General features: G+C 39.1%; 1 long non-coding RNA gene across 1 annotated transcript; it reads right to left on the reverse strand.

The window, feature by feature from the left end:
• Positions 1 to 795: 795 nt before the first annotated feature.
• LOC137156563 (uncharacterized) lies at positions 796 to 11,142 on the reverse strand. Its single transcript, XR_010920820.1, has 4 exons — positions 10,701 to 11,142; positions 8,292 to 8,450; positions 8,085 to 8,201; positions 796 to 1,067 (listed from the first exon to the last, which is right to left on the reverse strand). It is a non-coding gene; the product is annotated as an uncharacterized lncRNA (long non-coding RNA).
• Between the last annotated feature and the right edge of the window lie 9,038 nt (positions 11,143 to 20,180).

The raw sequence follows: 20,180 nt of genomic DNA on the forward strand, positions 1-20,180 counted from the left end.
TTTCAGTTCTCTCAAACTAAATTGAGAATTTCCCTCCTGCATAAAATTTTGAATTAATAACTTCTTAATCCTGATTCAGGACATTCCCCCTGCTCTCCTCTCCCAACCCCTGCCAAATTAGGAGTTTTTGCAGTAAGGATATTCTGTTTTTCAGCCAACTCTCCCTTCTCCACCACTCTGGCAGTGTAACTGATTTACACGTGCTTTGAGGCTTATTTACCATGTCCAAGTGGCAGAGAAGGCCTCAGAACCTTTATTTTATTTTCTGAGAAAGTATTATCATACCACATTGTGTTCATGTAGTCAAGGAGACCTGAAAAATTACAGCTACTATCATTTCTTGCCATTTAATCATCTTATAAACCAGAATAACCCTCCATCCTGAGCAGCCTGCATCTCTCTACTGTCTGACAGAGATTTAGAGAGTTGTGAGTGTTACCATGTATTTCCTCTCTCAGATATAAGTAAACTCAGAAATGTGCTTGCAATAGTTCGTCAAGTCTGAGATTTGGTTTATATATTCCAAGTAAGATCATGAACCTGCTTTGGGGGTGAGCTGTGATGGTTGAAAGCATGATGCAGAATTTGTACTGAACAAAGATGTCAAAGAAAGATCTAAGATCTCTTGCCAAAATAATGTCAGGAAAACTGGTGTCAAAAAAGGTAGTAATTAAACCGTCAAAGGAAGTAATTAACTGTAGATCTCTTTTGTATAAAAGATATTTTTAACACTCAATACAAATATAGAACAAGAGGACAGAAGAAATAGTAAAAGATTCATTTTATTATAGCCCCAATATGCAGTTTCATAGGAAAGAGGAAACTAATGACAAGCTTAGATATACACTTTAATACTAGATTGTTTGAATTGGATAGCCAATATCTGGCTCATATCATCAACTCATATCATGTCATTTGAAACGAGGATAGTCGGTATTAAAATCTAAACCAGCTGATTATAAAAAGATATTTTCCAAAGGGGTTTAAGAAACTTGGATTCCCAAGTCTTATTAAAATTAATTGGAGTTGGGCATCCAGATCCTCCAGGCAGCTTGGAAAGTCTCGATCTAAAGCGTGATAGAAAAAGATAGCTTCAATTTCAGTCCCACCAGATGACATTTGCATTAGAAAAAAAAAAAAAAAGTATCTTCTATGTACTTCAGTATGCAGTCACTGAGAGCTAAGAGCTGCTTGCTTTCTGCAGCCTTAGTTTCAAAGATATAGTGGTACTGTTTGCCTAGTTGAGAGCAGGATTTAGTCTGAATGAGGTTATGCTCGTATGCAGAAATGGGTCCAACCTATTGGTTCACAAGCAGAACCTCATCCATTACTGAATTCCTCCAAAGGTCAGGATTATTTGGACCCCGGATTAGCCAATAGAGTATAGAAACAAGGGCAGGATTCACAGAGGGACTTATGTGCCTACCTGACACAAAGTTCATCTGTGAATCTAAAACCAACTGCCAAAGACTAGAACAGAAGTTCCCTTAGATGCATTCAGCTGGAGGCCTGGGAGTCAGAAGGCCTTGGTTGCACGCTCAGATCTGCCACTAATCTGCTGTATGACAATGGACAAGTCCCTTCATTTTTTTTTTTTCCTATTCTGCTCTTTGGGTTTTATAGTGCAAGTCCTTTATTCTTTCTAAATGCTCTTTGCAACAGGGTGTTTCCCACTATGTGTTCACACAAAGCCTAACGCCGTCAGGCCCCATTTTTCGTAAGGTCTTCAAGGCATTACTCTAATACAAACAGTGATAATCTAAGCCTACTTTTTAGTTCTAACCAGAAAGGTACAAATGACCGTGGACTGATGCTCAGCTCCATCAGGGGATGATTGATAGTTGTACATACCAGCCAAGAGACACTAATATTTTTCATACCGGTCATGCAATAGTTATGGTTTCAGTCAACTACCAGTCTACATTTTGGAGTCCTTTTGAACACAATTCAGATCAGACTCTGGGTATGTGAATAAAAAAGTGGACATTTTTGCATAAACTAAAGCTGATGAGTTTTAAATAGGTACACTGTGCTAGACATAAAAAGCACATTAAACTACATTTAGAGAAGGGGCTGAAATTCTGATGCCCAATTAAATAAAGGCCCCTCCCCCCCCCAAAAAAAAAAAAAAAAAAAAAAAAAAGGCCAGACATGCCCTCGGAAACTCCTGCAATTTCCCTCTTATAGGACACACGTGTTTTAGGCAACACTACTTTCAATGATAAGTGTTTTCCTACAGGTGGGTGAAACTGAGCTATTATGTTGCTTCTGGCCATTCTGCTGGAGAGATCAGAATCTCTGAGTCCGGGTTTCTGGCAGAGAGCCACGTCTTTCCCAAAAGACCGAGACCGATTATTTAAATACTGGTAACTTCAATATTCCTGGTATTTCACTATTGCTGTTGCCTACTGGAGACAGTGGAACATAGAGCCACTTAGCCTGACAGGCTGTTGGAGCATTTGGGAAGGTTCAAGAGGCAAAGAATCACACCAGGAATAGCTGTAGAGAGATTGAGGAGTGGAAAATCCAAGCCAAGTTGATCAGGAAATCCTGAGCAGCCTGCTCCTGAATGTGAAGGACCCAATTTTCAAACACTCAGATAAACGGGGGGAAAAAAGCATGTGCAGTTGTGCACCACCTTTGTGCTTGATGTTTGAGATGCTGTGCATGGAAATAGGTATTTGAAAATAGTCAGCGAGATGCCCACCTGGCTATTGAGGAAATACAAACATTTCCAAAGTTTCTATGTTCTTGTGGCTATTGCACATCTAATTAAGGTGAACTGCATTCACTTTTAGTTATGTGTCTGACTAAGATGACATTTACTCACATCAGTGAGTTTGCTTACGTTCTCAGTGAGCGTTGAAAGCTCATGATGGATGCTGGAATGTCAGCTGGGTAGACTGAACCTCCTCCATATTCAGAGACAAGTGAAGCACAAGTTTCCCATTCCCTGAAATGCTTCACTTCTGAAGGGCAAACTCTAGAAACAGGTCCCACCCTCCTTCTGTCCTTCATCCCTATAGTGAGGCTGCCCACAAGCAGGACAGTTGTGGTGGGGCTCTTTTGCAGCTGGAAACAGTGTGGATGGCCCCAAATTTTTCAGCCATTACCTAGTCCTATCTGTGGATCAGTTTGCTACGGCCACCAGCTACCAACTCTGGCCACTCTGTACAACTGTCAGCCTGCCAATTTAGAGTACTCATTTTACCCATCTCTGTAGTAGCTAAGGCCCAGATCCTCAAAAGTATTTAGGTGTTTAAGAGCCTTACATTCTGGTGCAGCAATCTTCTTGCCAGCCCTGTGATATAGGAAGTATTACCCCCTTTTTGCATGGTAACTGAGGCACAGAGATTAATCAAACACAGGAAAATAGTGGCAGATTGAGGAATTGAACCTACATCTCCCATCGCTTACTGCAGCACCTTAATCATAGGAACTTATAGCAAACAAGGAGTTATCTAATGTAAATTTGTGGTGCCTATCTAGGCATTTAAATACCACACAAAGATCAAAGGATGAAACAGAAAATGAAGGGTTTAAAGGGGATGGATCTTTAAAAACTGTACAGATGAGGTAATCGGTTTATGCAATGAACGATGATATGCTCACCCTATCTTAGTGGCAATGCCATGTCATCCTTAACTGCAACGGCAAGATTGGTGAAACTAAAACATTAGTTCATTATTGAAAATGCAGCCTGCACACAAGTGATCAGTTTTGGACTCTTAGGTGTACTGTAATTGCTGGCTGCGTAGCCTTAAAGGATTAGTTACTAGATTGCTTCCTATTTTAAGATCGTGAGCTTTTAAACACTGCCATGTTGATACTGAGATGTATACATCAGGCAGCTTTAACAAGTGCTGAAGCACCAACCAACCTTGTTGCTGGTGCATGTGTTCATGCCTGTCTGGAGAGATCTTTGATTTATGGAGGTATCACCACAGGCAGCAAGTCTGTCTAATGGCATGTTCTGAGAGGGTAACAGAGGCATCTAGCGGCAGCTCTCAGCTGTATTGCCTCAGAGGAAGCAGATCTATTGTTCCAGGGCCATTGTTTCTGTTCCATTATTACTTTTGAAAAACACAAACTTGTTACAATAAGGCATTTGGGTGCATAGTAGGGCTATTTTGTCTTTACTTGGAAATCAACATGATGAATTTAAAACATTGCTGAATTCACCAACAGAGAAGCAGAGATCATAATTATTTTTATTTTTTCTTTTACAAGTTCTACTGCTATCCCTTGTATTCACAAGCTTTAAAACAGATGGGACCATCTCTCGCTCATGCTGCACAAGGTAATTGTTACTATCATGTGGAATGTGTGTTTAATAATAAAGATATCCTAGACATACATAAAAACATGCTGTCACTTCACATGCCAAGAAGTTCCACCGTCTTAGCTATCCAAGTAGCCTCCTGGCAACTGTCTGCTTTCTAATGGCTAAGTACAGTAATAATTGGAGTAATAACTACCAAAATTAAATTACAGCCTCTACCCATCTATAGTGCATGCCTGATAACAATAGTGATGCAATACAGATAGTTTTGCCTTTTCTAACCCCATTGCTAAAATCAAGTGGGACTGGTTCTCCTTGCATCTGATGTAGTTATTTACATTTGTGCTAAGTGGATGTAAAAACTGCTACATCACAGTGGTAACACGTTTACGTTTTGTTTTTGCTTAGGGGGAAGAGGACTACATCAGACACAAAGTAGTGGGAAAACAGGGTGATTAGATCTGGAAGTCGTGACTCAATCTGAGCAGCGTCTGTGATCCCTGGAGTGTTATGGCATACTTTCCCCTCAATAAGATGCCACTCTGAGAACACATTAATCTAACTCTGGCACCATATATCGGAAATAATGCTGATCCAATTTAAATGTCTCCAGTGTGGTGATTTTGGCAAACAGCTCCAAAGATTTCCCAATATGTATGCTATTTATACAGCAGCTACCCTCTTTCAGCCTTGTTTCGAGTGCATCCACTGTGTGAATGTTTGTCCAAGAAACATATATAAGTACATCAGATGGCTCTCCCATTGCTAAAGGTGAACCGCAGTGTGTTGATCTGCTCTCATTTTAGGTGACCAAATAGCAAAGCATATATGAACTCTTAACCAGTTAGTGTGGAAACCGGTCTTCAAATGAAAACGAGGAGGCAATCTGAAAATATAAGGAGAGAGATGGCCTTGTTTCACGTTTTCTGATTTATCTGCCAGTTCATTGTTTCTGTTGGGTGCTTTAGAAAACATCGAGAAAAATAATCATTTGAAACAACAAGTAAACGTAAGTGGGCCAGAAAAAAAAAAAAAACAGCCAAAACAAAAATGACCAAAAAACCTAGGAGAAAGAGGAAAGAATGGTCATGTGTCATGGTTTGACAAATGGATGAAGGTCCTGTACAATGCCCCAAGCACTGCTGACAGCTGTTATCTGACTGCAAGACTTGCAATTTTTTTAAGTTCCACCTCCTGGAGTCATGCTATTATGTGAGACGCTCAACCTCCATTTTCTTAAAATAGTTTCTCACCCTCATTGACTCAGACAAATGCTTGAAAATATGTATCCTAAAGGCTCAACACTCCCAAAATGTATGTTTTGGAGAGGTTTTTTTTAAAGTTTCATTTTAAAATGAAACACGTTGTGGAGCTGCCTCCTGGTTTTTGAAAACTTGGTATTAGTTATACTTTGAAATTATGGTTTCCCTGCCTTTAGATAGGTAAGATTAGGCAGACTTATGATTTGAGACCAGGGGCTCAGCAACAGAAAAAGGGCTTCAGGGAAGGCACTAGTAACCTAAAATTCATAGAGTTTCACATTGCTCTCGAGTGCCTGATCGCATTTCTTGCAACCTTTCCAGTCTTGGTCCCAGTGAGGAAACGGAAGTATCAAAAATATATACAAATATTTCAGAACCATAAAAATATCTAAAATGAGACGTTCATGGGAAGAGTATGTTCAGTTATTTTTTCCAATGGAATTGGCACATTTCTATTTAAAAGATAGAGATGAGTGGCTTATTTCAGCACAGTACTAGTGTCTTACAGGTCTCAGGGTATTTTGGTGAGCTGTCTGAACACTCCCTAGCCTGCTTCTCCTTGGATTGCAGAATCTGTTTCAATGGCAAATATAAGTTGTTCTTCATTTGGCCTTTGATCAGAATTTACCTCAGTTTAGTTTTGGAAAAAAAAATACTGGTACAGTAATTCCTCAAATATGTCACCTCTCATGGCTGGAAAGCTACAATGTTTGTAACCGAAACTCACCTTGGGATGTAGCAGGTGCCACAGGAAGCCACGGAGGATCGTTTATGCCAATGAACCAGGTTTACAGAGCAAATCAGTACCCACGACTGGGGCCAGATTTTCAAGAGATCAATATGTTGAACAAACAGTTGGTACAGAATTCCTTTAAAAGTTTTCCCAGTGGGAACTGAAGTACAGGTATAACACACAACTATACACAGATTAAATGCACATTGGCAGTGGATTCTGACAGGCTTACTGCAGTGATTGGAGAAGTGGAACGCAATTGCTATTCCAGTCACTTTGGAATTTCTACATTTACCACATGGTGTAGTCAATGCAAATGCTCACAGGGGGCCTGATCCTGCACACATTCAGAGCTCCTGCACCACTGAAGTCAATTGAATCAGACAGTTTCAAGCACCACCACCAGAAAATTCAGAGCGTCGGTCAATGTGTCACATGCTGTTAGATTGCTACCAGACTTGCATCTTCATGCATCTCAATCCCAGTCCAACAGAAATGTTGCCAATATATCATGGCAGGACTGTTCTGTATTCAGGTTATTTTTAAATGTTTGTAATAACCTGGTAGTAGTTTGGGCATCAAGGCCACAATTCAGTGATGCTTTGAAGCACATGCGTAAATCCTGTTGACTTCAATGGGATTTAAGCAGGAGATTGAGTGCTTTGCTGAATCACAGCCCAATTCCTTTGCTAATGCACACAAAAGTGTTTCAACACCAACAAGAATTAAGGAGATAGATGGCCTCTAGTTACAACTCATGCAATAGTCTTCCTTAACTCCAGTTTTGCTTTACGATATTTAAACCCATTTGTTATACATTCCATTAATACATACAAATTCCACCACCTAGCTCTTATACAGTGTTCTCCATCAGTAGATCTCAAAGTCCTTTTTAAAGGAAATCAGTGTCAACACCCCCATTTTATAGATGGGACAATACAGAGATGAAGTGACTTACCCAAGGTCACCTAGAAGGCCAATGGCAGAAACAAGAATATAACAGCTCCCCTTTTTGTTCTCACATGCTGTTCTTTAGGGAAGAAGCACCTTGTAAGCATCTACAAATCCACCTCATTATCCTCCTCCAAATTTTCCTTTGTCAGGATGCCTAGAAAACAGGCAGCTGGTGTCTTGAGACCACAAGCTGACCAGTATTTTCTCATGTTTCCTTGTTCCGCCCCTACCTGCGGTCTCTTGTTTTATACATAGATTGTAAGACCTTTGGGGCAGGAACTATTTTTGTTCTGTTTGTACAGCATCTAGCACAAAGGGTTCCTAGTCTGTGACTTCTGCTCCTAGGTACTATTACTTAGAATAAAAATAATATGCTTAGAATTGAGAAAACACTATTTAATTACCCAAAGTAATTGAACAACTCTGCTAAGATCATGGTTTTAAGCCTACCCTAGAGAAAGTTAAAATAGTGCCCAAATAAACTATATTTTGGAATGTCAGAACCAAGATCCGTGTTTGCTCTGGGAGAATGTTTACATGATATAAGCTACAAGAAGTGTTCCTTATTAAGGAATTATTATTATTGCACTTTGGTATAGGCTACAAAACTCATGAGGTATTCAACCCAAGCAAGAAGCTAGTATCAATTATAATGAAAAGTATCAGAGGTTAGTTCAAGTATCAAGCAGTTAGTTTAAGTAGATTTCAAGAATTGGTCTAGAAATGCATAATATATAGACACAGTCTGTAGTTGCAGCTAGCCTGTACTTTAGCATGTTCAGACTGTGCAGAAGATATTTCCCCCCATTCTAATGGTTTTATTAATATAAGAAAACAGACTTTAAAAGGATACCTTCCTAAGAAAATCCAAGAGGCTGCTTTGTGATTCTTCAGTACATTGTACATTATATGGATCCATTTCACCAAGACTTGGCAAATCTGTTACGTCACCTATAGTGGTATTCATTTCCTATTGAAGCCAACACACAGACTCAGTATTACTAACCTGCTGAGAGCCGTAGATGCTAGCATTTTTAGAGCTGTGCAATGTAGCAATTACCATCATTTCCATTAGAGTTGTAAGTGCAGTACAACAGGCTGAGTATGCTCTAGGGCCATGTAAGAGCTGCTTTCTGGATATATGCTGCATAGCAGTAGCGGGGACAAGACATAACACAGTCAGATTCATTATTGATTGCTCACTCCATCAAAGCATTGTCTAGAGATTAAGATACAAGAATCAAGGTCATCACTTACAGATTTGACAATGTCCCTGACATCATATTAATATTGAATCAAAGAGACTGAATGACAAGCACATATATCATCTTATAATTTAAAATGTGTAACATGTTGGGGGAACATTTCACTGGCACCGAGTCCCAAGATAAGAACTCAATACATCTACTACCCATATATCAGTTTATGAAGCAAATTGATACAGCCATTTTTGGAGATACCTCTAAAGAGTGCAGGTGAAAAAAACTAACAGGAACTGATTAAGTAAACAAGACATCCACTATAGAAGCTGTTTTGTTCTGACCCTCTGAAATGATATATATCAATGTGTTCTCTTTTTCAGAGTGAAGTATTTTGGGAAGGAGGAAGAAACTTTTACATTTAGTAGGGCAGACAATAAATTCTATTGTGTCAACATGAGATAAACCATGCAACATTGGAGACAGCAGAAATTTAAGCTTTACTGTTTTCAGGACAAAATGAAAAATATTCACCCTATTGATCCTAGTAAGTGTTAGTTTTAATGTAAAAACCAGGAGGTGCCAGCCAGCATTATTAATTTCTTTGTCCTGGGTGCTGAAAACACTAGTGAATATAGCCCTGAATCCAAATAGTTTACAACATAATTTAGAACAAGGCGCAAGCAATTAACAAAAATGAAAGATCAGGGTGGCTGGATAAAACCTAGATTAGTCATAACCAACTACATGACACTGAATTATTTAGAAGTTTCTTTGACTTTACTAGATAGTGATGATCTAACCCGTACCACTCTTTAAAATAGAGTGAGGGAAGGGATTTAACATCACTTTTGGCAGAAATAGCTTTTGAGGAGGAATTTGGCAAAGCAGAGGAGTAGTAGAAAAATAAGTTTTTGATGTTTAGTAACTTGTTTGTGCTGGTGGATTCACATCTATCCAAAATCTGTTAAAGATGCTTCAAAAGTGGTCAGCATTTTCAAAAACAGGTGCCTGAAGACACACACCTAATTGCACTGTTAGGCACTGTGCGACCATGCTCAATAGCTATCCCTTAGAGCTGGGAGAAGAGAAGACTTCACATCCACCATACAACTGAAAGCTCCATTCCCGGGTCCTGAACAAGACCAATGGTCTGGATTCTTAAGAACCCTTTTTTCCTCCACCCACCTCCCTAAAACTACTTTCTCCCAGCACAGAGTAACGGGCGTGGCTATAGACAGATCTTGGGGAGCCTTCCTTCTTGAAAATGGTATTAGAGCGTCTCACAGAAAGATTAAGCAGCCCTTTGGCTGTTCCTCTTAAGCTATACCTCAAGCTGTTCGAGAACGAGAAGGCAGGGCCTTCAGCAAGGGTAAATTAACTCAGCTTCACTGGTCAACAGAGCTTCTCCCATTTACACCAGCTGAGGACATGGCCTAGTTTTTACTATTCAGAAATAAGACAAGCAGAGATAGAAAACATATGTGTATGTTTAGTAGAACTTCCAGGGAGAGGCATGAACCTGTCCTAAGCCCAGCTACACAAGATTATTTCCCCATAGCCTCTACCTGCCATCTTCCCTTCCCTAATAAAAGCTCCAGGGTGAGTACCCGGCCTGCTAAGAAGCCCCAGTCACTTTTCAGGGGGAGCGGCAGAGGGGAATCTGCCAATTAACTCGTTTCCCCAGCCTTGAGTCCAGGTGTTTTCTGACTGGGTAACGTGGCCTATCATCCTGGGTCTGTGATAGGCAGCATATCCCATCACAATCATGTCTGTAACTATGTATCTGTTCGGTCTTTGATTTCTGTGACCTTTGCACATCACACCATTAAGAACTCTGCTATTTGCAGAGAAAGGCATCCATTTTGAGAGACAGCCTGTTATGAGAGGGGAGACTTTCAAAGAAACCGTTGTTTTTCCTTCTGTGTTGTGTGTCTTACTCTAAAAGAAAAGCCATTTGGGCTGAAAATGCATGTTCCCTCTTGGTTATGTAAAACATATCAATGTTGCGATGGAAAATTAAGGCTCAGATCCTGCAAACACTTGCATATGCAATGAACTTCGCTTCCCTGTGATTTCAAGAAGATTACTATATGACTACTCACATTAATCAAGTTAAAGCGTAAGTGTCTGCAGGATCAGGACCCAATTTGCAGACATACTCTCCCAGTTCTCAGTATACAACCCTCATTACATTGCAATGTTGTCAATTCCTACATGGTGTCAGCTGTTAAACAGCACTCCTTGCCTGTCCCCGGTGCATCACTCACCGCTTCTCTGGTACTCCCTCCTGGGCAATCTGGAGATTAGCACTCGAGGTCAATGCTCCTTCCCATAGTTGCACACCATCTCTCTCAAGGCTGCAGCTCCTCTCTTATGCCAGAAATCATGGCTCCCTCTTTGTGAGTCAGGCCCCTGGCCAGGTCGCTCAGTGTTCCCCCCTTCTGGGGTATATCAAAGTCTTTCCTTCAGCAGTCCTCGGCGGTTTTCCCCATTTGCCACTTCAGCTGCCACTCATGGGCTGCTAGGGAAAGCCAGGCCTGCCCAATACTCTGGGTTCCAGTTTAGGGACCCTCAACCCAGCAGCTCCAGGCTTTCCTCTCTTACTGCTCTTTCCCTGCACTGATTCCTACCACTCCTGCTTCCCCTTCCTGCTTCTTCTGGAAGGACAAGCTCCAAATTCTCCTCCCGCTTTCCAGAGGGCAAGGGCTGTCCTTTCCCACTAACAACTCCTAGCTGTTGCCAGCTTCCTGGCTTTATAAGACCCTACCCACCTGAGCCTGCTTGCAATCAATCCCCGCTCCCTGACTCTTCCTCTAGATGCAGTAAGTGGAGTTAATAGGTCAACCTAGCCAGCTTAACCCTTTCCAGTCCTGCATGGAATGGACACCCAATCACACTCCCCCATATCTTTTCCCTGCTCTAAGGAAGTATATTTATTCCTTTGCACAGTTCTGGTTCATGATTTCTCATTTCACAATATGAATTCTTTGTACCCTCAAACACTTTACACAACAAAATGCAATAAAGGCTTTTCTTAAATGATATATAAGGTTATTTTAATTAATGTTTTTGCATCAACAAAGCATCATTTATGCTAATCTACAGAACTAAGATCTTCCATATGAGTTGTAGCAATGTGTGTAAGAACAGTAGGCAGTTTAGAAAAAGACATTAAAATAAAAGTTCAATATGATGAACTGTTTCATTAGAAATCCTATCATGATTCATGACCTTAACCTTTTTGAAAAATTTAATGTCAACAAGAGACTGAATATAAATATTTTACAGCATTGTAAATCTGAACTTCAAACTGAATTAGTGTTTCCTGGAATTTCAGGAGATTTTTATTTTATTTCAGAAGCAGCAGCATACTCAGGAAATGAATCTGGAAATGGAGAAATGTTTCACATCCAGAAAGAGAAATGTGGAGTACATTATATGCAAGGGGGATAAAATAAGACACAAAATGTAGACAAATGAAATTGCTATCTAAAATAGACAGCAAAGCACGGAAGTACAATTATTATTTTTGAGCATATGCGTGAACCACATTGAAATCAATGAGATTTAACTACTAACTTTAAAGTTATGGTTAACCATATGCTTAAGTATTTTGCTGTATTGGGGACATGGAGAATTCCAAAAGCCACCACAATCATAGTAATTTGTGGCCAAAGAAAGTTATATATCTGAATGAGTGGAGCAGAATTTTTCCCTTGTTCAGTGCCAAAGAAAATGTTCAATTTGTTATCACTAGGATCTGCAATATCAGTAGAATCAGATAGTATGGTATTATTTGCAAGGAACACATTGATATATAAGGGGCTATGCTCATTGTATATAGTGGTCAAACACATTGTTTTGTCATTTAAGAAACCAGTGCAAGAGGTAAGAGTAATTGTCCTGGTTCTCTGCCAGTGGGTAGTTTATAACTACAACAGGTAACACTAATATTATCAGATCTGTGTTCTAAGGGCCAGATCCAGAGCAGGTGTAAATCAGCATAACTCTATTGATTTCACCAGCCAAGAATCTGGCTCTAAAAGTCCCATAAACAAGTTTTTTCCAATGTTAAGGAAATTCAAAGGTACTCATTAGTTTGAAACTGCTTCCAGGTAACATGCTTAGGCATCTATATGCCCAAATGAGAGACATGATTCTTAGGTGTCACCAAAATTTCTGTATTTCCAGAAATACATTTGACGCTTTATCACATCTTATGGTTGTAAAGTTTATTCCTTCTGATGGCAGGGGTACTGTAATTTCCATGTGCAGAATAAACTCTATATCACTATAGAAAGGCAGGGAGAGAATATGGCTTTGGTTATTTTACTTGTTTTTTTTACTGACAATAAGGATAGAAAAGGCAAATTACCACCATTTATCTCTAGAAATCTACATTTCAGTGCAACTAATTCAGCATCTCTTCAAGCCTCCATTTTGGTGGCATGGATTTGATAGTGTTCTATATGGGTACATCTAATCCTGTTTATTGCCCCATTGCCTCTATGGGCAATAACTTTTCTAAATCAAATGTTTTAATCAAAATCTATGATCATTCTGAGATGGGTGGCGGAGCTAAAATCATTTCAATTTTTTGCTAGCATATATTTTGTTGCTGAAAATGTTAGGTCCAGTTGTTTCTTCTTTCATTTATTTATTTATTTATGCAAGATGGAAAACAGAAATATCCCCCAAGCTATGTGTAACTCCATCTAGCATTTTACCTGTCACCAATGTTGCATATTGTGAAAAGACTCAAGTGAACTCTAGTAGGGCAGAACTTTATGCCACTGAAAATTGTACTGAATGAACAATACTTCGATCCAGGTTATTTGATCATGACAATTACTATTAAATATATGACCACAAATATAATTTAGCCCTGATACATTACTTGTTCACCTATCTTCAAATGATCTTTGCTTTAGCACATTCCTGAACCTGAGTGACGTCTCAAAAAAGTCAATTGAGTTCCACTTGGGCTAAAGGTCTGTCCAAACTTTGCTCACTGGAGAATCAGAACCAAAGTCAGAAAAAATATTTTGGAAATATGCAACATTAATTGTAGGTGAATTAATATTGTTATATTAGGTGAAACTAACAGCAACCTTAAATTCTGTCAATTCCTAACTTGACTTTCCAACTTTACTACTGATCTTACAATATAGTTAGTTTGCATGTCATTTATATTACAGTAGCACGTAGAGGCTGCCAGCTGAGACAGGGACCCCATTGTGCAAACATATAGTAAGAGACAGTCTCTTCCCTGAAGACCTTATAATCTAAATAGACCAAGGTCACATAGCAGGTTAGTGGAAGAGGCAAGAGTAGAATCCAGAACTCCTGGTTCAGACGTTATTTCCTATAGCTCCCAGGCTATGTCTATCTCCCATTTTGTACAAAACTTTGAATAAGGGAAAGAACAAACAAGTAGTGATTGCTCTTTCATCTGTAAAATACACTCTAGTAAACACTAGCCAGATCTCGTTTTAAGTTGGTAAAGTTCCAGCAGGGCAAAGGGTTCCACTGGAAAGGAGTTCATTTGGAAGACTGGAGGCTTGGACAGTTCCAGTGAGGCACATCTGATTTCCCCTAGGATGAACATACCTTTGACATTTATCAGTTACACATGGACTCATATATATGTATAAAAATTGTGATACATTAATATTGATGGAAATGTAGTGGCCTACAGCCCTTCATGTTCATGGTTTTATAAGATTTTACACAGACCTATAAGTGTGGCTCATGCTTAAGGCTGTTTCCTGAATAGAGATATTTTAGCTCTCTTAGCGCTTTATTTTAGGGAGGCTAATGACAGCACATCACAAGGGAGCTTGGTGCAGAGCAAAGGCTCATCCAATCTATTGCTGCTTACATCAGGTTAGCTACATCGTCCCACTTCCTCTGCAAAGATGTCACCTCACTTTATTCAGGAAATCCAGCATAAATTAGATTAAATCCTATTGTGTTCTCGTCTCACATCCCACTGAAGTGCCATGCTCCATAATACTTCCTGATAACATGTCTGATTTGCAGAAACTTTTAAAAAAATGTCTTTTACAGGGATACAAGACCACATCTCTATGGCTTCAAATGGAAATTACAGTCAATTTTTTAGCGGGAAGAGGGATTCTTCTGGGGCGGGCAAAGGAGAAGAATTTAAACTGTCCCTCATCTATATCTTTAGAAAAAGTTATAATCAAGGGGGATGCAGGCAACCCTGATGCCTGCAAATCAGCATCCTGCTCTATTATTAATTCTGATTATTTGTATTACAGTAGTATCTTGAGACCCTAAGTGACCCCCTTGTGCTAGGTGCTGCACAGAAGCAAAGTCAGAGACAGACCCTGTTTCAAAAAATTTGCAACCTAAGACTTTGACCCTGCAAAGGGTAAAGCACACTTGGTTAACTTTTGCGGAATTCATTGAGACTACGCATGGGCATAAAATTAAGCAGTTGCATAAGCGTGAGGTCTGTTATTATGAGGCAGATAGCGTAGGGCTTTAACAACTGTGGTTTTGTTCCTTTATCTGCAATAGCCATTTAAAGAGGGCTCCCTTCAACCCATCATCCAACTGCCCCTTGCCCCTAGCTTTCTCCTGCTGCTCACCCCAGTGTATATGTTACCATTAAGTACATGACAATATCTGAAATAGGTCAATCAAAATCATTGGAAACTATCTTTTTTTAAAATGTTTTGCCTACTTTTGTTTATCCTCCTAATTTATGCAAATGTTTTTGATTAGTCATGAAAAATCTTAAATAAAATCAGTCCACTCTTCCAGCCAGTGGTTAATTCCTTTGGCAGCTGTGAAGATAGTCTGAGTAAATCCCCAGATTTCCAATCACTTTACTTAGTTAGCTGATGTATTTGTAAAATGTGGTTCTGGGACTTTTTTTAATGCCTGAATCAGCCAGCAGAACAGAAGGCAAAAGTTTACTTTGAGTCATTCGTTAATTAAAATCACCAAGCCTGTTACTGCTTCTTCGCTTCATCAAGAGTTGCAACCAGAATGGAATACAGGGTTGGTTCCCTCTGGGTCTTTCGGAAAGACTCAGATGTCTAGAGAGGAAGCAGGGCAACCTGTGTATCGGTGTGGTGTATGCAAGACCCATGCAAGAGTTAAGTTAGAAAAGACAGTGTTCAGGAAGTATTAGGGTGTGATCAGCTCATAATATTTGTTCTTCTGATATGATGCTTCTAATCTGTGTTTTTATTGGCCAAACATCGTCTTTTCACATCCTGCTGGAGAGCTTTGTGGGTATGCCATTTTGGAAGCTCACAGAATTTTCCAGCTCACAATATTCCGTTATACTCTTATTAAACCAAGATTAAAAATAAATAAGAAACATTCTAAATTCCTCTCTGCACTCAATATAGATAGAGCACTCCTGTGCGCATAAAAAAAACCCATCTCCACAACCAGCAGAAGTTATCTGTACACGAGCACTTATGTCAGTGTAACTTATGTCGCTTGGGGGGTGGAATAGTCACATCCCAGAGCAACATAAGTTTTGCCAACACAAGCCATAATGTACACATAGCCTTAAGCACATACTTAAGGGGTTTCCCTAAATTTGGACCACGTTGATGTCATCTTTCTGCGGTGGGGAGTGAAGGAATGACTTCACACAAAGGCATGTTCCACTCTATAGGATTGTAGCGCACAATTCTCAACCACAATTTCACTAGGACTCTTAAATGTAACAGGTAATAAGCCTATGTCTACAAATGAGGAATTGTATATCAATTAAAAGATTACTAAAGCTGCACTTTATTAACATGCAAGGCATTGCTGTTATTTTCAGTGCTAGCCTGAATTCCTGCGTAACAAAGAGTTTAATTGAAAAGTTCTGTTGAAACAGAAAATCCATTCTGGCTTGCAAAGTATTTACACTTCAAATGAGCTGTCACAAATAAGCATTTAATTTAGGTTTAATAAAGCAGTTACTAAAGGTTACTTACTAGTTGAAATAAATATATATATATACTTTAGCAAGCATGGAAGAAAAGACAAACCTAGTTGCTTTGCTGTTATCTCAGAATTATACAGGCAATACAGTTTTATTAGTATTTTAACATATTTAAACTTTATGGATTTAATGGTAACATTCTGAAATAACTGGCCAAACACTAATTCATCTGATATGCATTGTAATGACATTTGTTAAGAATAAATATTTTGGGAAAAATATGAATGTGAGATAACTGATTAAAATTTTCCAGCATGATAATCCAACCATATTTAAGTGCTAACAATAAGCATGGGAGAATCTGAAAAGCTGTTTGTTTAACTAGTTATAGTTAAACTAGTTGTAATAAAATAAGAACTGGCCTGAAGCTTCACCAGTCTTTCAGAGTGATTTATTTGAAATTGTAAAATGCTTCTATAATTTTTTAAAAAGCTTCTCTTTTTTTCCTGTTTCATTCCCACAGTGGAAGCAGAAGTGTCAAAAGACTGCACACACATCTGTTCTCAGATAATGTCTGACTCAACCCAAACCACAGAACACATCATATTTCTTAAAAGAAGCTGGTCCTTGACTTATCTGATTTGTGTAGTTTGTGATTCTTTTTTCAGAAAGAGAGAAATGAAATCGGTCAATGGAAGTCTGAGCTATTTAGCAGCCTTCCAGGGGAAGATAATCCAAACAACACTGGAGGGGAAATTGAGAATGTGTGTGCTTCGATGTGTGAGAAAGATAAAGCGCTAACTTTTGAGCAGATACCACAATGGTGAAATATGGGGCAATTTTGGCTGGGAAGAGTATTCTAATTTAGATTTTTAGATCTCTTCAGAATAAATAGTGAAGCGGCAGGTCCTGATTCACTCAGGAACTTATGCAGATGCCCAACTTTACTTTTCATTTCACTGGAGCTACCCGTATTTAAAGTTAGGTATGTGCTGAATGTGGGATCTAAAAAGAACCCAGCACAGAATTAAAACTCAGTGGGACTTGTGCTCCGAAGTTACAGCTCCACAAAGGTAGTTAGGAGCCTATTTGCCACTGATTTCAATATTTGCAATGCTATTGTAGCTGTGCTGGTCTCAGGCTATGAGAGAGACAAGGTAAATGAGGAAATAGAGTTTATTTGTCCAACTTCTGTTGGTGAAAGGGACAAGCTTTCAGCTTCACAGAGCTCTTCTTAAGCTCTGGCGAAGGTAATCAAAGTGTCTAAACCAAATACAATTGGGACATAGTGTTAAGCATAAGGCGTTTGCACATGCTATAGGAGACCACTTGAACTGAAGTGGATAATAAAGAGTTCGCAGGCAGTAAGGTGTGTTACAAATTGCTGTAATGAACCATAAAACCAGAGTGTCCGTTAAAGCCATTATTTTAGCATCGAGCAGATTTATGAACTTAATTTCCCAGGCTAATTTTTTGAATGTCTTGTCCATGTTTTCTTTTGCGATGAGGACTGGGAGGTCAGATATAGAGTCATTGCTTTGTGAAAAGTGTTCACCTACAGGTGATAGGGGTTTTTTCCCCCTTTTTTATCATTTTTCTGTGAGTTCATGTAAAAATTAACTGGCTGTCTGGTTTCACCCATATAGTTGTTATTGGGGCACTTGAGGGACATCACATGTTGTGATAGGCTCCATGGAGCTTGAAAGACTATTGTGGTGGGTAATGATCATAATAGCTGTGGAAATATGTCTGTAGCTTTTTATTTGTTGTTCTGGCAGGGTCTGGTGCCACTTTGAGTTGGTGTCCTGGTCTATGGGGAGTGTGATTCTGATGATGATCTTGGCAAGGTTGGGGGAGAAAGGGGGGTTGTTTGAAGACCAGAAGAAGGAGCGTGGGAAATATTTCTTTCAGGGTGTGGTCCCCATTAAATATGGGTTGTAATTCTTTGATGATACGCCGTATGTGTTCCAGTGTGGGATGGGGAAAACTAGTAGCGTGTAGTCAGTGGGTTCTTTTTTTCCCCCTTATACTGAAGTAGGTTGAAACATTTTGATTGCCCCAAAACCAAGGGTTTTTTTTGGAATTTTCCTTTACTGAGAAATTTGAGGATCTTATTCCTGTTCATAACAAAGCTACATTTTGAAATCTCACAATTCTTCATGAAACAAAACTTCTGTCCTTTTATCCAGCTCTGACAGGAGTACACTCCAGTGTCACATGGGTTTTGTGAGGCTAAATATTTTAAAGATGGCGAGGTGATCAGAGACTACAGTAATGGGGCCATATAAGTAGATATAGAGTCTGGATCAGAGTTGGACAAGATCTCTGAATTATTGCCTTACTTTTCATATGAAGTCTCCAAAGAAGAAATATGGCATCAAAAAACCTTTTCTGAACTGGAATCTGATGCTCCTGGTATTCAAGCATGTAATTATTACTGGTTCTGGCTGCATGAGATTTTTGCATAAACCTTCTTCATCTGAAGATGTTGAAGAGATGGAAGAATATGAATTTTCACTGGAAAGAACAGGACACTTAAAGAGCAGTCCAATCATATCCCTTGATGGTGTAGGGAGATTAGGTGAAATTGGTGAACTGATGTAAAAAATGAAGAATATAAAGGAGTGAGTGAGGCTGTACAATATTGACAAGTTTCTGGATCTATAAACCAGCTAAATTAATATTATTCAGGATGATAGTCTGTAAACCAAATGTCTATGGCTATCACATAATACCCTTACTTCCCATCCTAACCATGGGATTACATTGTTGAGGCTGGTTGGATTTTTGCAGGGGAAAAATAGCAAAAATAATTCTATGGCATCCCTAATTACAAATATTTTAACAAGTATCCCAGCACAATACAGAAATCTTCTGAACATAATTAAAGTATGACTTCATGTTTTCTAAGGGCTATTATCGCTATGTTAGTTACTCTCCTTACTGAAAACTGTTTCATCAACTATTAAACGACTCTCTCTGTTGAGTCTGTGATGTGGTGAGATGGCTCTCTAAGCCAGAGCTGGCATTTGACCGTCCCTTCCTTCAGTATAGGGAAAGGAAGTATTTCTCAAAATTAGAATGTCACACTCTCCGTCAGCTCTTTTGGTGTGGACAAATGGAAATGTTGCTTACAGAGTTGACATGCCACTTTCTTTTAGGTGTAGAAGCAAAGAAGAATCTATGAAAGCAGAGGTTGAGATAAGCTATAAAACATTCTCTCAAAGCAGATGAAGCATTTACAGAGCCTGAAAATGTGTCTACCGGTACAGTCTGATTTAAATTATTCTTCCCTGTGATAGGGGAAAAGCTGCTATAAGTTTCTTATTTGATGATGTCATGATCTATTAAAAGATGTCAACAGACTTCTTGTAGACTTCTTTCCAGTAACACTGTGGTATGAATAACGTAGCTATATATTCTTACAAGTTGTCCTGTGTAATGAACAGAGTTGGGTCAATGTGTGATGGAAAAAAACTGGGTGATGAGCTCGGTTCTCTCTAGTTCGTGGGAGATCATACTTTCTATTTGTGAACATCTGTACAGCAGCCAAGTATCTGTGACGTTCACAGATCTTGGAAGTAACAAGTATTTTAGCACAAATATTTTTTCACTTGAATAGTTGTACAAAACTTTGCTCTTTCTTATTCATAGTTCTTTCATTTAAAAACAACAACTTTCTATCCTTCAATCAGGGAGCAGAAATAATACCAAATGTACTAAAAGTGGGATCCACAAAAGGACTTAGACCCCCAAGTCCCATTTTTAGGAACTTCCATGAACCGCAAAACTCCCTCCCAGCAGCTGCCTAATCCTGTAGACGCTT

This window comes from Emydura macquarii, unplaced genomic scaffold (assembly GCF_026122565.2).
Source record: "Emydura macquarii macquarii isolate MOO-44397 ecotype Brisbane River unplaced genomic scaffold, CSIRO-AGI_Emac_v2 contig_1451, whole genome shotgun sequence".
In the NCBI taxonomy this organism is placed as follows: Eukaryota; Metazoa; Chordata; order Testudines; family Chelidae; genus Emydura; species Emydura macquarii.